The 13,039-nt window shown below is 53.2% G+C and overlaps 1 protein-coding gene and 1 long non-coding RNA gene across 2 annotated transcripts in view; one reads left to right on the top strand and one right to left on the bottom strand.

Annotated features, from left to right (window-relative positions):
- PAQR5 (progestin and adipoQ receptor family member 5) overlaps positions 1–9,725 on the bottom strand; it is a 92,638-nt gene extending 82,913 nt beyond the window's left edge. The window contains exon 1 of the mRNA XM_004451040.4: positions 9,575–9,725. The gene's annotated coding sequence lies outside the window, so the exon portion shown is untranslated. The remainder of the gene's footprint in view (positions 1–9,574) is intronic.
- Positions 9,726–9,793: 68 nt separating this feature from the next.
- Positions 9,794–12,600, top strand: LOC111762481 (uncharacterized). The gene is made up of 3 exons (XR_002795584.2): positions 9,794–11,081; positions 11,599–11,750; positions 11,912–12,600. It is a non-coding gene; the product is annotated as an uncharacterized lncRNA (long non-coding RNA).
- The last annotated feature ends 439 nt before the right edge of the window (positions 12,601–13,039 follow it).

The raw sequence follows: 13,039 nt of genomic DNA, 5'->3' as shown, positions 1-13,039 counted from the left end.
TTATCTGTGAGTATTTTAAATTCCCCTTCATTTTGAAGGACAGTTTTGCCAGATAAAGAATTTGGGGCTGGCAGTTTTTCTTCCATTACCTTAAATATATCATACCACTGCCTTCTCACTTCCATGGTTTCTGATGAGAAATCAACAGTCTTATTGAGGATCCCTTGTATGTGAGGAATTGCTTTTCTCCTGCTGCTTTCAGAATTCCTTCTTTATCTCTGGCATTTGACATTCTGATTAGTATATGTCTTGGAGCCAATGTATTATGATTTGTTCTCTTTGGAGTACATTGAGCTTCTTGGACATGTACATTTTGTCTTTCGTAAGAGTTGGGAAATATTTGACCATTACTTCCTCAACTCTTCTTTCTACTCCCTATCCCTTCTCTTCTCCTTCTGGGACTCCCATGATGTGTAAGTTTATGCACTTGGTGCTTTCACTCAAATCCCTGAGACACTGCTCAATTTTTTTCTATTCTTTCCTCTATATATTCTTTTGACTATATGCTTTGGATTGCCCTTTTTCTAGTTCATGGTTTCTTTCTTCTCCCTGTTCAAATCTGCTGTTTTATGTCTCCAGAGAATTTTAAAGTCTATTATTGTGCCTTTCATACCCACAATTACTCTTATGTTTCTTCTTATACTTTCAAATTCTTCCTTATGTTCATACATAAGTAATATCCTTTAGTTCTTTATCCATATTTTCCTTCATCTCTTCAAATTGATTTAGGAGTTTTTTTTAACTTCTTTGATTAATTGTGCCAAATTCTGTGTCTCCTCTGAAGTTTTAATTTGTTCCCTTGACTGAGCCGTATCTTCCTGTTTCTAATATAGCTTTTAAACTTCTGCTGCTGTATGGGCATCTGATTATCTTTATTAGTTAACTCTGAAGGTCAGTTTCTCCCTCTTGTCTAAGGTTTTATAGTTAATTGCCTTTGCATTGAGGCTTTTCTTTGCCACATATTGGTCCAACTTGTTCCAGACCGTTAGAGTATCCCTTATCTCACTATTCACATGTCCTCAGCTCTTCTTCATCTGATCCTTGCCCTGGTTATGTGGTACAATTTTCAAGATTGCATGTTTTGAGCAACTGTTTCACCTCCAGGAAAAAGCTTCATTTCCTGTTTTTTTCTCCAGGAATCTTGGTCTGTTCTGTTTGTTTTTGTGCACGATTTCCCCCCCAGCTCTTCTGATATATTTAAATTCTCCCCTTGAATCAGTGCTCCCTCTTTCTTACATGTTTCAATTCTGAGACACTTCTGTCTTACAGTGGTTCAGTTTAAACCCCTGCCCCCCCTTTTTTTTCTGTGAGTATTTTCTGCCTCTGATTTCTGTATCCCGCCCCAGGGAGTCAGAGGCAGTCAATCCAGAAAAGGCGGGCCACTCCAGAAAAGTGTCTTTTGCATTTAGATGGTCTAGCCAACAGAAACTGGATTTAGTAAGTGCACTTTTTTGCCAACAGTTCTGCCACGGTGTTCCCCTCCCTCCCTTGGGGGGTGGGCTTTTGTATGACTTAGAGGCATGTGTTCCACCCTGGATCTCTGTGGACTTGGGGCCCTGTCTCTGGATATGTGTGGGGTTCTAACTTGCTGCTGTGAGTGGCTCTATAGTCACAACCATGAGAGGGACCTGGGCTGGGCTGCCTCTGTGCAACTCCCAGGCTGTGCTGGAGCGAGTGATTGGAGCGTACCCTTAGCCAGCTTCTCTCTCACACCCTCACACCTCTAATAACTCCTCACACCACCTCTCGGTTCATCTCCACCCAGCTGGTTCCACAGCCCTCTTAAGCCACCGGGTCCATGCTTGCCCTTTCTTCATCTCATCAAACTGGCTGCTCCTCCTCCAAGCTTACCAGACAGCAGTGCCACCATTCACCCAGATGCCCAAAACAGAAACTGGAGCCCGAGGCTGGCCTCTCCTCACCCCTGGTCCAGCACATCCACCCTCCAGGTCCTTTCAGACCTGCTCCCTCCAAGTTCAGGGTTACCCAGTTTCCCCCCACTTGGTCTTTTTGCTTCAGCCTCTTTCCCTTCCAGTTCACCCTCCACATCTCTCCCAGCATTGTTCTTCTAAGAGGATGGTGGCCGGTATCACATTTTTTTTTAAGATTTACTTTTTATTTATTTCTCTTCCCTTACCACCCGCCCCCCACCCCAGTTGTCTGCTCTCTGTGTCCATTCACTGTTTGTTCTTCTGTGACCACTTCTATCCTTATCAGCGGCACCGGGAATCTGCGTTTCTTTTTGTTGTGTCATCTTGTGTCAGCTTTCCGTGTGTGTGGCACCATTCTTGAGCAGGCTGCACTGTCTTTTGTGCTGGGCGGCTCTCCTTACAGGGAGCAATCCTTGCACGTGAGGTTCCCCTATGCGAGGGACACCCCTGAGTGGCAGGGCACTCCATGCGCACAGCAGTGCTGCATGTGGGCCAGCTCCACACGGGTCAAGGAGGCCCGGGGTTTGAACCGTGGACCTCCCATGTGGTAGGGGGATGCCCTATCTATTGGGCCAAGTCCGCTTCCCATGTATCACTTCTTGATTAGTGTCTCCCACTGTCTTCAGGGTCAAGCCCAAGTCCCTAAAGACCCTTTGTACTCTATCCCCACCTCACCACCCCACACTGGCCTTTATCTCCAGGCACACCCCACTTCAGCCTCAAGTACAAATACCACTGCAGCACTTCTAGTCTTATGACATAGTCTAGGTTTCTTGCCTCCGCTCCCTTCCCTTCCCCTCCCCTCTCCTCCTCCACCTCCTCTCACATTACCAGATGTTACCTTTCCTCTACTTGAAAGCCTGGAGAGCTCATGTTCATCCATAAAATCTAGTTCAGGAAGCGGACTTGGCCCAGTGGTTAGGGCGTCCGTCTACCACATGGGAGGTCCGCGGTTCAAATCCCAGGCCTCCTTGACCCGTGTGGAGTTGGCCCACACACAGAGCTGATGCACGAAAAGAGTGCCCTGCCACACAGGGGTATCCCCTGCACAGGGGAGCCCCACACGCAAGGATTGTACCCTATAAGGAGAGCCGCCCAGCGCAAAAGAAAGTGCAGTCTGCCTAGGAATGGTGCCGCCCACACAGAGAGCTGACACAACAAGATGACGCAAGAAAAAGAAACACAGATTCCTGTGCCGTGGACAACAGAAGCAGACAAAGAAGAACACACAGCAAATAGACACCAGAGAACAGACAACTGGGGCGGGCGGGGGCGGGGAGGAAGGGAAGAGAAATAAGTAATATATAAATAAATAAATCTTTTTAAAACAATCTAGTTCAAACATCCTTTCCTCTTGTGAAGAATTCTGTGTATTACCCCCCCACACACATGCATGCTCGCCTCCACCCACGCCCCAATTCCTGACAGCACATGCAGGCTGGAGCTCATCATTCCCTTCTCTGTGCACATGGGCACATTTCTTGGGCATGGACCAACACCTTTGTGCTCACAGAGTGAGGGTTTTTGCAGGCTGGGATGGTGTCTGCGTCACTGCTCCTTCCCCAACAGCTAGCCTGCAACCTAGAGTTCCTTAAACGACAGCTGTGAGAGTAAATAACCCAAACCAACTTTTCTGGAGATGATTTAACACTGTCCCAACTCTTATAGCCTGTTGTCCCCAGAACAGTGCTTTACTTCTAAGATTCATCAATAAAACCTCTCCTACCCCAGAGAAGATGAATCTTCTGTCTTTCCTCTAAGCACCAAGGTCAGAAGGAGGTTTCTGTGGATAAAGTTAATAAACAACTAACCTGGGAGGAATAAACAAAATAAAACCAGGAGTAGGTCTATGCAGGCGTCACTCAGTCCTTGCGTCTAACACCACCGCTCTCGCCCCCTCTCCCCCAATTGCCCGGGGAGCAGCGGGAGCTGATTCACTTCCTGTGTCCCTCCCACAGTAGCCTGAGTGAGGAAAGTGGAAGAGAAGTTGAGTCGTGAGGGCATGTGCAGATGATTAGTCACTAGGCTGCCTGGGCAGGCCACTGACCTTCGTGCATGGGCCCAGTCCACACACCTACCTACCCCTTTCCACCCCCACCTTCTTAGGTGACCCGTGTCCAGAAGACAGAGAACTTGGCCCCGGCGTTCAGCAAGAGGCCCAGAGTCTGACTTTTCTCATAGCTATATCCCACCCCCCAGCCCTGGATACTCCACCCCCTGCCTCCCCACTCCCACACAGTCCACACTTACAAATCAGGGGTTGGAAAGAGAAAATCAGGGTGCCCTGAGAACAACCACTGGGATGGTGGTTAGAGATCATTTTATCCAGGGGACCTCAACCAGAAATGATTCTGCCCTCAGGGGACACTTGACAATGCATTGAGATATTTTTGGTTGTCCAGAAGAGAGGGGGAGGTGGTGCTACTGGCTTCTAGTGGGAAGAGGACAAAGGATGCTACTAAACCTCTTAAAATGCACAGGACAGCTGGCTCCCCACAACGAAGAACTATGTGGTTCAAAATGCCAGTATTCCAAGGTTGAGAAGCCCTGATCTAATCCAAACTCTCTCTTTCACAGATGAGGAAACTGGCCAAAGTCACACTGTGGGTTAGATACCGTCAGAATTAGAATCCAGGGCTCCCCACCAGCCACACCGAGAGAGCAGTGACCAACTCAAGGCCGATGGCGAGCCGGTGGAGTCGCTGACTTTGGGACGCTGGGATCCTGACATCTACAGTGACTGGGCTCCACGTGAATCCCACCAAGGTCAGCCCGACCACCCTGGCCACTGGGCTCCCAGTGCTCGAAGAGGGAGAAAGTCTTAAAGGGCTATGGCGTGTGTAGGCACAATGCCCCTAAGATTTAGGCAAAACTCACACTCAAGTCCCCACAGTCCAGAGCACGCCGGGTGTGGTCCTGCGAGGCCAGACTGAGGGTAATTGTGTAAGGTAAAACCTGGCTTAGAGGACAGGGTGTGTGTGGGATTAAACCTTGATCACTGCTTTGGGGAAGATATATTCTTTTTCCTCGGTGCTAAAAATGACTGACTCTCATCTGTTGGCTCTTCATTGCCATCCTGTAGAATTCCAAAATTACACCTAGAGTAACTCTTATCTTTCCTCCCTAGGAGCCAACACCGTGTCTCCCGCAATGGGCCAGACATCAGGGAGCAGTTGCAGGCATCAGGACTGAAGCTGCAGACCCATTACTTATGAAAGACTGACTCACATCATGTCACAACAGATGTACTTTTCCATCCACTGGACTGAAAGCCACCAAACCTGTTGCAGTGGTGGTGACAAAGAGAATGCCAGCCAACAGGAACGCATGAACAACAAGTCAGGGCCTCACCCTCGTCAGAGGAAGGGAGCCCACAGGTCGTAACTGGAGCAAGGATGGTGGGGGGATACCTGCAGCAGCCCTGGTCACAGGAAGAGGCACAGGTTCATCTCTTCAGGGAAAGCATTATCAGTGATCCCTCCACCCACCCTGTCCCATTCCTACCAATTTTTCTGACAAACTGGCAAAACTCCTACACATCTTTCAAGGTCCAATTTCTGGGGACCCTCTCCCAAACCCAAGGTTCAGGTGTTTATGATCCCTTCATTTGGCAAACCATAACGGCAATGGGAAAAGTTGCCTGGGGTCAAAAGCAGGGCTTGGGGGGTGGGGGGGGGAAGCTCTCCATGGCTCTAAAGCACGGCTCTGCACAAGCGCACGACTTCCTCTATAAGGGGTGTGTGACCACCTCAGCTTCCAGGCCCTCTGTCCACTGGTTTGTCCAGAGGCAGGGAGGCCTAGAGGCTAAGGTTGCAGGGTCTGGAACCAGACTGCCTAGGCCACTTCTGGCTCCCCCTCTCTTACGAATGTCACCTTGGACAAGTTACTCCACCTTTCTGAGGCACAGTTTTCTCATCTGTAAAATGGGGACGATCTAGTTCCAACATCACAGGGTTACTGTAAGGACTAACTAATGCACAGAAAGTGCCTGGAGCAGCGCCTGGTGCGCAGTTAACGTTTATTCACTACTTATTCTTGTTATTAAAGATGCAGTCAACCAGGAAAGAAGGCAGAGTCTAAGTCTTCCTTTACTGTCACAGAAGAGATGCCTCCAGGGACCTGGGCCTCCAGCCACTTCATCTCTTATCTAGGCTCCGGCAATAACTTCCTGCCTGTCTCTTCCCCTCCAATCTACTCCACACAACCCCAGCGTTCTGCCTGCACCCTACGCCAAGTTCTTCATCCTGCTTGTCCCTCAGAAAACCAAGCTCTTGGGTCCTCCAAGGCCACCGTCGTTATCAGGTTCCTCCTGAGGCCTCAGAGCCCCATGCCTTCCCCGGGCCCCCCGGAGAATCACGCCCCCACTCTTCCTGGCCCTCGGCATCTGGGTGCACCTGGGTTACGTCCTTGACCACTCAGGCTGGTTGGTTACGGTAGGCCCGGTCCATCTGCACCCCCGCCCCATCCCTCAGGGCAGCCGCCCAAGTGGCTTTGGTCCTTTTTGGTTCTCCAGTGCTTGGAGAGGGCACTAGTTTCACCAAAGTATGACTTGCTATCGGCGGAACTGCTGCCTTTGGCAGACAGCATTGGAAGGTTTCTTCTGGGGAGGGGGCTATGACGGGGAGCCCCCCTCCCGAATCTCTCACATCACCTAAGGTTCTTGCCACAGGGACACTGGGGCATCCTGAGCAACTGGTGCAGGAGACAGAGACCAGCTCTGAATTTCCTTGAGCCTGACAAGGAGAAGCCCCAGCTCTGCCTCAGGAGGTCACTCCCCTTCTCTGGGCCTCAGTCTCCCCATCTGTACAATGAGGAAGGGCAGCCTTCATTTATTCATTATTCAACTCATATTACTGAGCCCCTGGGACATACCAGGCACTGCTCTGATCCTAGGGATAGAGAAGCAAACAAGACAGAAAACTCTGCCCTCGTGTACAGCAGACTGGCAATAAACAAGATAAAAAAGTGAACTATATAGGATGTTAGATGGTGATAAATTCTTTGGAAAATAAAGCAGAGAGGGGAGATAGGGACTTGGCCTCTATGCTTATTCCAGCCGGGAAGTTCTGGTAAGAACCAAGAACTGGCAATAGAAAGCTGGGCAGGGTCCTATGTGGGCCCAGAGTCAGCTCTTAGGGTGGGTGCAGGCACCTGAGCTCCCGATGCTCTCTCCAGGGACCAGAACTGGTTAGCTCTGGTGTCCTGGCATGTCTTGAAGCTGACACCAGGGTATGCTGAGGGTATCCAGGGGTTACAGGGTTCCTGGCATGTAACTGGGCATCTGAGAACAGTGTGTTTCTCAACTCAGGACCTCAAAAGTCCTGCCTCAGCACAGGCTGTCTTTGAGAGCAGGGTGGGTGGCAATTTTGGGACACTACCATTGAAAGTCTCCTCCATCCCTCACTGCACCTTCCCCAACTCTGCCCTGGCCACTTCCACCTACAGGGCCTCCCAGACCCCTCCCTCCCCTTCTTCTGGACTGCCCCTGTGTGGTAGCGCACCCCCCTCCTTACATGGAACCGTCCAAAGGGAGAAACCTCTGCATTTTAGCACTTTCTCTTCCTGGAGAGATTATATCTGATCAGTAAATACTTTTTGCAAATCTACTGTGTGCCCAGAATGAGGTTCTCTCTCAGAGTGGTAACAAGCTGCATGGTCACTGCCCAGAGGAATACACAGCCCCCTGGGGAGGGCAGGCTAGCACACACACCTCAGAAGATAACAGTCATCTCTTACAGTTTGCTCTGCAGCTCACACAGCCCTTTGGACCATTCACTGTCTCATAAAACAATGCAGATTCTAGCATGACCGTTTCACAGGTGAGAAAATTGAGGCCCAGAAAAGCAAGTTTTCTTCCCCCAACCCACAGATGCCCCATAGAGAGGGGGGCTACGAAGACTAGAGTTTCCAAATAAGATTTCCTGTAGCACAGGGCAAGACTGGGTGTAAGGAGACAAGAGTCTCAGTATGGCCCCGGCCTCTAACCTAGGGCAGGGTCAAGCTGGCTATGTAATCCTTTGTCTCTCCTTGGCCTGACGAAAGTGGTTTGATGGAAAGGTGGAAGCCTGTCTGTCTGTCTGTCTGGAAAAGCACATGGCACTATGGATGTGCTCATCGGTTTGTTTTGTTTTGAAGTTGCTCCAAGTGGGGAACCTCAGTGTCCAGGAACGTCGGCAGCAGTGGTGGGCACCTTTCCAGCCCAGCTTTACAGAGCACCCTCTCTGCTCACCAAGAGCAGGGCTGTGCCAGCTGGAGAGGCGGCTCTGCTATTTCAGAGGAATTCCTTCAGTTCTTGCCCAGCACCTTCCGTGCACAGGGCACTATGGCTACAGCTGCCAACAAGGCAGGTCCCTGCCCTCCTGCGGCTCTCGCAGCTTAGCAAGCTTCTTGACCAGACTGTGCTTCTGCTTGGAGGGGCCCTCTCCTAGCAGACCCCTTTCACAGGAAGAACCTGGCGGGGAGGGGAGAGGCACTGAGCTTGGCTGAACCAGAGGAGCAGCACGAATGGAGAAGCAACCAAACCATCTGGCCTAGAGGGCTGGGGTTTGAGATCCAGGGCCACCGTTTTTCTCCTACAAATCTCTTAACCTCTTCAAGCCTCATTTTTTCTCATCTGTCAAGGAAACAACACCTGCCATCTCAATGATTTGTTGTGAGGGGTCGAATGGTGTCAGGGATGCGCCCACCTGTTAGTCACTTCAGCTTCTCTCCCATCCAGTGACCTCACCCTAGCTGTTCTCTCTGGGTGGGTGCAGAAGAAGGGTGGTTTTCCCGCCCCACCCCACCACCACCTGAGCCCCCTCTGAACCCGGGCTGCAGGAAGCGCACTCTGCTCTAAGCAGGAAGGGGTTCTCTAGCTCCTGCTCTGCGCCCCTGCGGGGCTGGGCTCCACCCTCTCCCCTGCCCTCAGCTGAGTGGGGCTTGGGAAATGCTGGTGGCGGCGACAGCATGCCCAGCGAGAGCCTGGGAGGTGCGCCCTCCCCAGGTGAGCACCCGCTCCAACAGGGCCCGGGCGACCCCCTGGGCAGGAGGCCCTCCCCTCACGCGCACCCTATCTTGCTCAGCCTAATCTCAAATCTTGTGCCTGGCCCGAGGAGGCGGGAAGCCCAAATGTAAACATTCCCTGAGAACTCACCAACTCTGTAGTCCCTCTCCCAGGACTTTTTTAAAGGGTGGTTTCTTTTGGGGCGGGGAGGGTGTGACGGGACGCGACCGCTCTCAAGAGTGTGAGACAGGAAACGACTTCAGCGGAGACCCTTCTCCATCCACAGCGGCCGCGCCACCTCGCACCCGCTCGCGGCGCTGCGGGCGATGTAGGCGGCGGGTGTGCGGGGTGGAGGGCGGGTGTGCGGGGTGGAGGGCGGGTGTGCGGGGTGGAGGGCGGGTGTGCGGGGTGGAGGGCGGGTGTGCGGGGTGGAGGGCGGGTGGCACATTTCACTCGCATCCCGGTGCTCGGCCGTCCGGGCGCAAACTTTCCAAGGCAACCCCGCCTCCCCCCGCCCACCCGGGAGACCCACCCGGGATACAGGGAACATGCGCGGCGGCCGCGGAAAGGAGGTGCGTGTGGACCCCGAGGCGCGAGAGGACGCGCGCGGCAGGGGACCCGGGGCGGCAGCCAGCCAGGGAGCCCCGCCCTCAGGTACCTGGGCTCCGGAGGTCAGCGGGTCCCGTCGAGGGGGCGCAGGGCAGGCCGCGCGGGCCGGCCGTGGACGGGCACACTCCTCCCGGGCCGCGGCGGCCCCAGACACGCGGGCGCTGCACCTGGCAGGGCCGGTCGGCGCCGCAGCCCCGCCAGTCCCCGCCCCAGCCCCCTCCCGTCCCGGGCGGGGCGGCCCGGGGGAGGAGCCGAGGGCGGTGGGGGCGCCCCACCCCTCGTGGGGCCTGCACCTAGCGAGGCGCCCGCGACCCTGCCTCCAGCGGGTCAGCCCACCACTCCCAAGCCTGAGGTGCAGCCAAGGCCACGCGCCCAGGGGAGTCGGGGGGCGCACATATTCCCCTCACCCCGTATACCTAGCGCTGGGGCCCCTGTCCCCGCACGTCCATCCACCCACCCCCAGGGGCTGGAAGCCTTACAGAAGATAAGGCCACCGAGCCTGTCCCCTCCCTCAGAAAAATGTGGAGCACAGGGAAGGAGGAAAAACAACCGGGTACCCGCAGCCCCACCCACAATGTCCTCTTCCAGGGTGGGAGAGGCTCTGGCTGCTCTTGCCCCTGTCCTCAGTTCCACCTGCTTCCTCTCTGGAGTGCCCAGGACGTGGGGGCCTTGCCACTCACCCTCCTCCCACAGCTCAGTTTCCCAGGACACAAGCTCCCAGAACGGGCCTGATCCGCCACCCGACGGGCACCGCGAGAAGAGGTGAAGGACGCCAGGGACAAAGAAGAAACATTTGACTCGCGGGACTCGGGCTCTGCGGTGACCCCCGGGTGCTGCAGGAAGAGCTTGCAGCTACCCGGTGCCTTTTATGGATCCCGAATTCCGATATTGGGCCCCTTGCTTTATTGGGGTTTTCTGTGGCTGCATATCTTGTAAAGGGGGGGTGTGTGTGTTCATTCCCCTCAGTCTAGGTTAGCTTGTCCTCTCTGACCTAAATTCTTCACAGGAAAGCGATTGAGTCTGTGCAAACAGGTAGGCAGTGACCGGTGCAGCACAGCTCGGTAAGAACGGCTAAGCACCGAGAATGCAGACCCCGCCCCGCTCTGCGCGGAGTTCAGCGTGGTGTCCGAGAAATCGGAAATGGATGCTAATAATCCCTGCTTTGCCTCCCCAAGAGTGTTTGGGGGGACTAAATGAGATGTTAGCTATGAGGCCCTTTGAGGGGGAAGGCGAGGGGTTGTGTGCTTTCTAGCACCATCTTTGCGACGCCCGTGGTGGGCTTTGGAGGCAGAATGGGCTGAGGTGTTCTCTGGGAGGCCTCACTTCCCCTGCGGGAGCTGGGGCACCTGGCACAAAGGCACGCGCCCTCCTTGCTCCCCTGTCTCCGTAGGTAGTGATGCCCAGCGCCCACCCGCTCCCCGCCACAGCCTCCTGCAGGCCTCTGCGCACAGTGGGAAACTAGACAGGAAGGTCGAGAGGCCCCGCCTCAGTGGCGGTGGCAGTGGACTACCCCCCACCTGCCTTGGCCCAGCATCGGAGGCACCTCCCCTCTTCAGGTCTCTCTGAATGATTAAGCACGAATCCTTGGGAGAAAGATGTGGAGCGGGAGAGATTGTTGTGGGTGGTGAGCACACAGGAAAAGCAGAGGGGCCAGAGGCTAAGAAGGGGCTTGAGAGGCCAGACTTAGACCATATTAGACACGAAGAATTGAGGGAGTATTGACTTCAGCTCCCCCATTTCCTGCGGGAGAAAACTGAGGCCCAGAGAGAAGTGAACAACCCAAGGTTCCCCACAGTGTTCAGAGCTGAGCTGGAACTTGAACCCAGGACTCCAGGGCTCTGTAGTGAGTGGGTTCGGGCCCCCTGAGCAGCCCAAGGAGCCTGAAGAATGGGTAGGCTTCGGAGACTTATACCCGATGGGGAGGAGCATTCTAGGGGGGTGAAGGAGCTGAGCCAAGATGCTGAAGAGGAAAGATCAGAGGGGAAGGTACTGGAGCCATGGGGAGAATCTGAAAGACAGAGTTGCATAGATCGGGAAGGCTGGGCAGCAAACTGTAGACCTTAAATGATTTAGAGAGGAGTGAGCCGCACCATTTGGGCAGCTGTGTGTGCAGGACATTGCTGTGGGAGAGAAACACGCCCCAAACTGCCCAAGACAAGGCCAGGAAGGCAGCGAGGTGGCATGGGAAGAGCACCAAGAGTCACACAACCTGTATTCAAATGACCGTAAGCAAGATATTTTTCTTCTCTGAACTCAGTTTATTTATAGAGAGGGGATAATAATTTCTTTCCTCTAAGATGATGTGAGCACAGGAGAGAATAGATCTAGAAATGCTTTGTTGAGCTAATTTAACATTTGGGTTTTGTTTTTTGTTTTTTTCCCAAAGGTCTCAAGAAACCCTTGTTGGATTGGGCACTGCATGTCTCTTGGAGGCAGTGGAGGGATGGACCATGAACTGCATCTGTAGCAGTCACCAGATCCTCCCAGGAGGATCCAGGGAGGGTGGGAAGAAAGGAAAGCTCCAGCAGGAACATCAGTCCTCCCACCTTTCCAACATAACTCAAAACTCCTTTTTGGGGGGAGGGAGGGGAAAGAGTCCCTGCTCCAATCTGTGACTCGAATCTTCCCCTGGGCACCTGGGTGATCAAGGTGCACAATACCAGAAGTTATTTTGGGGAAGTGGATTTGGCTCAATGGATAGAGCATCTGCCTACCACATGGGAGGTCCACGGTTCAAACCCCAGGCCTCCTTGACCCATGTAGAGCTGGCCCATGCACAGTGCGGAGCTGGCCCATGCGCAGTGCTGATGCGCGCAAGGAGTGCCATGCCACGCAGGGTGTCCCTAGAGTAGGGGAGCCCCATGTGCAAAGAGTGCGCCCCATAAGGAGAGCCGCCCCGCACAAAAAAATTACAGCCTGCCCAGGAGTGGGGTCTCACGCACGAAGAGCTGACGCAGCTAGATGACGTAACAAAAAGAGACACAGATTCCCAGTGCCGCTGACAAGAATACAACCAGACACAGAACACACAGTGAATGGACACAGAGAGCAGACGACTTGGCCGGGGGATGGGGAGGAGGGTTAAATAAAAATAAATAAATCTTAAAAAAAAAAAAAAAAAGCCGTTGTTTTGTTAATATGTCATCTTCAACTATCCCAAACATCCTTGGGTGGCTGGCCACATCCTCCTTATATTTGCTCAAGAGGCCTTGCCTGACAGCAGGAACAGTGCAAAAGAGACAGGCATCCCCACTTGCTAGCAGGACTCTGCTCCTTCAGTGTGCCAAGCTCTCTTGCACCCTAACCCTAACCTAACCCAGAAGCGCACTCCCTCTTCTCTCCCCTGGTAGGGAGTCATTTTGTGGTTGAATAGTGCTCCCCCAAAAAGATATGTTGAAGTGCTAACCCCCATTATCTGTGAATATGTCCTTACTTAAAAATAGGGTCTTTGAAGATGTGACTAAATTAAAATGAGGTCATACTGGATTAGGGTGAGCCCAAAATCCAATCACTG

This window comes from Dasypus novemcinctus, chromosome 3 (assembly GCF_030445035.2).
Source record: "Dasypus novemcinctus isolate mDasNov1 chromosome 3, mDasNov1.1.hap2, whole genome shotgun sequence".
NCBI classification, from domain to species: Eukaryota; Metazoa; Chordata; class Mammalia; order Cingulata; family Dasypodidae; genus Dasypus; species Dasypus novemcinctus.
Note: the sequence above shows the minus strand (reverse complement) of the source record. Positions and strands in the feature narration are given on the sequence as shown.